At 43.4% G+C, this 7,646-nt stretch overlaps 1 long non-coding RNA gene across 1 annotated transcript; it reads right to left on the bottom strand.

Annotated features, from left to right (window-relative positions):
- Window positions 1–4,192: 4,192 nt before the first annotated feature.
- On the bottom strand, window positions 4,193–5,871 carry LOC141087471 (uncharacterized). Its single transcript, XR_012231661.1, has 3 exons — window positions 5,748–5,871; window positions 4,560–4,628; window positions 4,193–4,341 (listed from the first exon to the last, which is right to left on the bottom strand). It is a non-coding gene; the product is annotated as an uncharacterized lncRNA (long non-coding RNA).
- Window positions 5,872–7,646: the final 1,775 nt, after the last annotated feature.

The raw sequence follows: 7,646 nt of genomic DNA, 5'->3' as shown, positions 1-7,646 counted from the left end.
GCTACCTTTTCTCGGAGTAGGTTAACTGCTTTTAAAGCCGGATCATGAGGAACTGGTTTTGGCTTACATTGCCGAAACAGACTCCAGCAAATATGCCCTCCTCTTCTGAAGTTTCAAAAAATGCAAGCACTGAGTTGTCAAGTACTGGCTCCTAGTCAGGAAGAACCCCTTTCCTTGTGTCCTTCACCCCCACCAAAAGTGAATGATGCAGCAGGCCACACTTCACATTAGTCCATGTAGCTCTTTCTATCATACCATGCCTGGGTTATCAAGTCAAATCATGAATTCCCAAGTCCAAGATGAATCTGACATGGAGTGTGGGTGGCCAGCCAGGGCAGTGGGGTTAATCGGTACCGGGCCGGTGTCTCACAGGGATGTGTCCCAGTGGTGGAGACCTATTCCGTGGCCCTGGGCGTCCATGCAAAGGGGTGAATTACGTTTATAGGTGAATGATACGTGATGCCACCAGTGGTTTCTGATTAGATTGACCAGCGCTGCAGTTTCGCTTCTCTGGGACAGATGTTGTGGTGCAGCTAAGATGTAGAAGCCCTGCCCAGGTAGGGCCATAGTCAGAGGGCAGATGAAAGAGTTGGTAGATGGTGTGCAGTGTAGGATGTAGCAGAGCCGTGCGCCAGGTGCAGGAGAAAGATGACAGACACAATCGTGCAGTTCCTTTACCTGTACTTGGTAAGTGCCATCCAGGTCCCAGAGTACAGATGGAGAAGGAGTTGGTCAGCCTGGAAGCCAATTTGGAATTCTCTCTCTGCAGATAGGTAGTGTGGCCTCCGTTCTAGCGCTTCTCTGAGGTACTCGCAGTGCTGAGTTCAATGAAGTTCCCCCTGTTGACTCTCTTTTGGAACTTTATTGTATGGCAGGCAGCCATAGCCTTTTCCTTCTGGCTCCCACACGTCGATGCTGGGGCCTCCAAGCCTTAGTTGAGTACAGAGCATTTACAGCTGCTACTTCCTCCGGTTTCTGCTGCAGGAACGTCAGTGTCCCTACAAACTCGGAGACGGGAATCCGGACCATGTGCTCCAGCTAGGAGTGAGCCTTAGCTCTGCTCATCCTCCAGCTCCCCTTCTCACGTCCACACACTTCCCCTTCCCTGCACAGAGTGCCCTAACTTACCTCCTCCCGACCACAGAGAGCAGCTCCTCAGCAGTCAGGTTCAGAGGTCTCCCTGCTGGCGTGGAGTGGGAAATGTGTTGTGTGTTGGTTGTGGTAAAAAGGGACATTGGAAAAGGGAGTGTCCTGATTGTCCATCCTCAACCCGGTCGACGGGAAATGACTAGGTCTGGGTAGTCAGCGGGGAGACTACTCAGACCCTCAGGTACCCTTTTCCTCGTTTTCTAAGGTGTTGCTTCATGTGGAACTGTTAGTGGACGGTTGTTTTTTTCCCTCTACAGCTTTTGTGGACTGCGGATCATCCATCAATCTTATTGACTCCCAATTGGTCACACGCTGTAAGATAGGGACAGTTAGACTTAAGGTTCCGATCAAAGTGGTGGCCATTGACTCCTCCCCCTCACTAAACAGGGAATTCTCTTTATGTCTGACTTGTTTTCGCTCAAAGTGGGCACTACCCATGTGGAAAACTTAAGTTGTTTGGTTCTGGACAATCTACCTGCAGGATTCGTAGTGGGCATGCCCTGGTTACAACGCCATAACCCAGTCATTAACTGGAAAACGGGGGAGATTGTTCAGTGGAGGTTTAATGATTCGATGTTATGCGATAAGTCTGCACTATTGGTTGAACCTGTTAAATCTGTATCTGTGTCATCTGTCGAGCTGGAAGATATTCCGGAGTACCTGAAAGAATTCGAAGATGTCTTCTCTGAAAGCGAGGCCGAGACGTTGCCGCTACATAGCGTAACCCTTTGACTGCGCTATCGAGTTAGTCCCGGGGGCTAAATTGCCTAAAGCCTGTTTGTTTAATTTGTCTGGCCCTGAGTGCTTGGCCATGAAAGATTGCATTGCTGAGAGTCTTCGCAAAGGACACATACGTCCCTCAGTCTCACCTGTGGCGGCAGGGTTTTTTTTGTAAAGAAAAAAGATGGCGGTTTATGTCCCTGCCTCGATTTTCGTGAGCTCAACAAGATTACTGTACGAAATACATACCCCCTTCCGTTGATTCCCGATTTGTGTAACCAACTTTCAGGGGCAAAATGGTTCTCCAAACTGGATCTTCGGGGGGCATATAATTTGATAAGGGTCCGGGAGGGGGATGAATGGAAAACCGCGTTCCTCACGACCAAGGGACTGTTGGAAAATTTAGTCATGCCGTTTGGTCTTACCAATGCCCCAGCCATATTTCAAAATTTCATCAACGTGGTATTCTCGGATCTCATTGGTCGTTTTGTTGTCATTTACTTAGACGATATTCTGATATACTCTCCCGACAGTCAATCTCATCTGAATCATGTACAAACCGTTCTCCAAAAACTAAGGGAAAATCATCTGTATGCCAAATTGGAGAAATGTGTGTTTTTTATTCAAGAATTGTCTTTTTTGGGATTAATTGTGTCCTGTGAGGGTTTTCGCATGGACCCCAAGAAGCCCCCTGAAGAAGGTGTGTCCGAAACGCGCATCGGGGTGGGCCCGGGGACCCTCGTTTTGCCTGCACTGGCTGCTCTCAGGTAACATTACTAATGTGATGGCGCTTCTTTACATATAACTTTTGCCCCTAACTAGGTACAAGTTTGTAAGCATTTACAAGCATTATATGCCCACAGGAGATTTTGCTTATTTTTGCTATGTTTATCCTGAGGAAATAACGGTTTTATGTCTTGTATGACAACATTGGTATATTACTGGCAACATGGTGCCCAGGGTCCTAATCATGTGTTATCAATGATTAACTAGTACTTACATGTTTTTTAGTCATTTGTTTTTTAGTCATTTGTTTTCTTGCATTTCCACTAAATAAAATATATTTTTTCACCATGCCCTTTGGTTGCCTTTTTGGATTCCTCCACCCCCCTCTCTCATACCATCCTGAGAGCAATGGTCAGACGGAGCGCACTAACCAGTCCCTGGAACATATCCTCAGTAGAGATGAGCGACTTTGCCTTTTTTCGGGTCGAGTCGGGTTTCATGAAACCCGACTTTCTCAAAAGTCGGGTCGAACGAAATCGGCCGATTATCGTGAAAAGTCCAAGGCCGACTGAAACACGAAACCCAATGCAAGTCAATGGGGAAGCAAAGTTGGCAGGGAGTGGAGTACATTAAACACACATACAGTGCCCATTTGAAAGGCAAAAACATCAATTTTTATTACTGAAGCTTGTCAACCTTAATTTCCTTCATAATAATAGTTACGCACTGAAAACTGGGTGTTATTTGGCTAAAGTTGTGGGGGGGTAGGGCTGGCTCCAGGTTTTCATGTGCCCTGGGTCAAAGAGCGCCCCTTTAACACATACCACAACTCATGATGCTCCGATACGGCAGAGAAATAGCGGTATATTATAGTGAAAAATACTTCACTTTTTACATCTCATGACTGATATCCATTTTAAATTCTCCAATAGCTCCAAAAATGGACAGTATATAACTCCATACAGTATTATGGGCACCGCATAGTGCACTATAAAGAGTAATGAGGCCCATATATTTCTCCATACAGAATCATTGGTCCCATATAATGTTTGAAACAGTATACGATGAGCTCCACATAATGCTACAGTATATGTTGGTCCCCATGGAAGAAGCTCCACTGTCTTATGGGCCCAAATAATGCTCCATACTGTATATAATGGGCAAAATATTCAGGATTGAGAGTCCTCAGTAGTTGATACCTTTTAATGGCTAACTGAAAAGATGGTAACACATTGCAAGCTTTCGAGACTACTCAGGTCTCTTCATCAGGCGTCTTTGGAATGCTCCAGTGTATGGTGGGCCCCATATATCATTCTCCAGAGTATAGTGCTCCCCAAAAATTGCTGTCCCAAATTTTGAAAACAATTAAATAAGTCTCCTCGCTAGGGAATTGCTGTACTAGTCTGGAATCCTCGTCGTCCCCATCTTCCATCTCACTGCACTTGGCTGTTTAGGCAGAGGGCGTACAAACGTGATGTCATTGCGCTCTCTGATCAGAATATAACCAGGAGGTTACCGTGCACTCAAGTCCAATAGCGAGGTGCAGGTGTAACAGACCTGTAGGTCCTATTACCAATGATAATATAATTCACCGCACACTCAGAGGGGTTTTTTTATGCAAATAAGTGCTTATTTTTATTATATACAAAACATGTGGGAGCCAAACAAGTATATATAGCACGAAGTAGAAGCGATATAATTTAGTACGACGTTTCGGCTCAATCCGAGCCTTTATCACTTTTATCGCTGTAAATAAAGAGAGATACATCAGAAAATGAGAAAATAAACACAAGAGAATTACAACACCATACAGAAAAACAAAAATAATCCCAATAAACAACAATAGTAAAACAATATATACAGAGCATATACAAATATACAATATGATACATGTAGAACATTCAAGCAAAGAAGGTTCAGTGAACCAACTCCATCTTAGGTACAATAGGAGAAAAGGTGATTACCTGAATTGAAATTCGGATCTTTGAATAAGGAAGAACAGAACTCCCAAGAGAATAGCCCAAGAAAGATGGCTGAAAGGAATTGTCAAAATCGTAGTTAGTAGATTCATATGTGTAGACACCATGATGTCTCTATAAGGTCATAAAGCAGGCCATCTACACAAGGGGAATATAATGTTTTGCTGTTATATAAAGGTGGATGTGTTCCTTATGACAGATAATATATTGTTCAGGATGTCCGTAAAACCGCAATATACTGTGCAGGGAGCAGGCATAGTTGTATGTAGTTTTTAAATGGTATATATATGCTATACGATATGACTGTTGGTTACATAGGCGTCCCTAGATAGTGCCATATATCGCAGTATACTTTGCATGAAAGGGTTGCTGTATCTAAATAGTATACAGTATATGTGCTGGTGTGCACACTCTCAGATGATAGTCAGTTAAAAAAGCGTCCCTGAATAGTGCCACTTAAAGATGGCCATGTGTACAGTACCTGGTGCAGTGGTGCTAGATAGCGGCGCTCCCACGCCTAGCTGCAGTGGCGTCATGCTAATACAATCAGGGTGAAGTGGTATTTAAATAGGGACCGGGTGGTAGCGTCAGACCGGAAGAGAACCTCTGAACCGGAAGTGACGTCGCGCTGTCCCAATAGGAGCACTGCGCATGTCTAAGGACTATACTATTAAGCTGTACACATACAGCGGTTGCCCTGGTGATAGGGAAGATAGCGATTTTTTTCATCCTATCAGAAGGAAAGCGGTATAATGTTGTCATTATGTATGGATTACACAGGATACAGACTAGGTAAATGTACTATTGATCAAGAACAGATAATTAGTAAAAATTGCATAATTATGGTTAGGACATCTAGACAAATAGTGAATCCTAAAAAAGGAAACCGTAGAAAAATAAGTAAAAAGAGGGAAGAAAATAAAAATAGTAAAAAATAAATAAAAAATAAAAAGTAAAAATAAAATAAAAAGAGGTAGATGGAAAATAATGAAAAATCAGCAAAACATTGTTAACTCATGTAAAGTACCTTATGTATGGACATGTAGACATAAGTGTATCAATATATATATATATATATATACAAAAAAATATATATATATACATATATACACACACACACACGGGGCAAATATCTCAATCTAAGACAGAGTCCAGTGGGCGGAGCAAACTCACCTAGGGTTAAAGTGTACTAACGAGTCTGCAAAAATAACAGAAAAAGGTTGTTAGTCATTATATAAGCCAGTCTATTTCTCTATTCAGCCCTCTAGGGGTCAGAGTGTCAAGCTTATGTATCCAGTATGTTTCCCTCTCTCTTAATAATTTGATATGGTCACCACCCCTCCTCGGACGGGGTACATGCTCAATTACCTGGTATTTCAACTGTGCAACTGAGTGTCGGTATTTAGTAAAGTGCTCAGGCAGAGGTAACCAGTTTTTTTGACATCTAATCGTTGACTTATGGCTGGCAATACGGTCTTTGACGTGTTGGGTTGTTTCCCCTACATAGAGGAGGCCACATGGGCATTTCACCAAATAAACCACGAAGTTTGAATCGCACGTATAATAGCCACGTATCGGAAAAGACTTGCCTGTCCTAGGGTGAGTGATATTGTCTGACCTGATCACATTCGAACAGGCTGCACAGTTGAGGCAGGGAAATGTGCCACAACGGCGAGGGGCAAGTAGCCTCTGGGTAGTAGTAGAAACTTTACTGCCTATGTCAGCCCTTACCACCTTGTCACGGACATTGGTGGGACGTTTAGTACAGATCAATACAGGGGCCTCAAAAGAACCGATGTCCGGGTAAGCTTTATAAAGGAGAGGCCAGTGTTTCTTAATAATAGAGTATACTTTAGGCATCAGCGGATGAAAAGTGTGAACAAAAGGGATCCTTTCTCTAGGATATCTTGTAGGTGGAGGGGAAGGGGGTGTTAGTACCCATTGTTTTTCGATCTCCAGCAGTTTGGATGGATACCGTCTGTCCCTAAATTTCCTAGCCATTGTGTCGAGTCTCTTATTGCGGACGTCCTGATCCGATACAATACGTGCTACCCTGTTGAACTGTGAACGTGGTAGACTGTTCTTAGTGGCTCTTGGGTGACAACTCGAGTAATGTAAAAGACTGTTACTATCGGTAGGTTTACAATAAAGGTCCGTTGAGAGAGTACCCTCACTATCCTGTAAAACTCTCGTGTCCAAAAAAGGAACTGATTCCATACTGGAATGTAGCGTGAATTGTAGTTCTGGATAAATGGAGTTGAGATACAGATGGAAATCCTGTAAGGATGATGTCGTACCTGTCCAGACAAAGAAGATATCATCGATATAGCGATGATATTCTATAGCATATTGTGAAAAAAGATTATTGCAGAAAACATGATTAATCTCGAACAGGTTCATGTAGGCATTAGCGTAAGCCAGCGCTATGTTCGCGCCCATTGCAGTCCCGCACCTCTGTACATAGTAGGTGTCCTCATATAGAAAGTAGTTTTCATGCAATACTAGTTTAAGTAGGTCTATACAGAATTCCATGGAGTCTGTGGATAGGTCTGAAGAATTAAGTAAGAATCTTGCGGCTTCTATTCCTTTATCGTGGGTGATCGATGTGTATAGGCTATTGACATCTAGGGTGGTAAGGATACTGCCTGGTGGTACATTACCCAATTTTTGAATGACTTCCAAGAAATGCCCTGTGTCCAAGAGGAAAGACCTTGTCTGTTTGACTAGAGGTGCCTGTTCGAATGTGATCAGGTCAGACAATATCACTCACCCTAGGACAGGCAAGTCTTTTCCGATACGTGGCTATTATACGTGCGATTCAAACTTCGTGGTTTATTTGGTGAAATGTCCATGTGGCCTCCTCTATGTAGGGGAAACAACCCAACACGTCAAAGACCGTATTGCCAGCCATAAGTCAACGATTAGATGTCAAAAAAACTGGTTACCTCTGCCTGAGCACTTTACTAAATACCGACACTCAGTTGCACAGTTGAAATACCAGGTAATTGAGCATGTACCCCGTCCGAGGAGGGGTGGTGACCATATCAAATTATTAAGAGAGAGGGAAACATA

Source organism: Dendrobates tinctorius, unplaced genomic scaffold (genome assembly GCF_039654945.1).
Source record: "Dendrobates tinctorius isolate UK_male_01 unplaced genomic scaffold, ASM3965494v1 ptg000033l, whole genome shotgun sequence".
Classification (NCBI taxonomy): Eukaryota; Metazoa; Chordata; class Amphibia; order Anura; family Dendrobatidae; genus Dendrobates; species Dendrobates tinctorius.
Note: the sequence above shows the minus strand (reverse complement) of the source record. Positions and strands in the feature narration are given on the sequence as shown.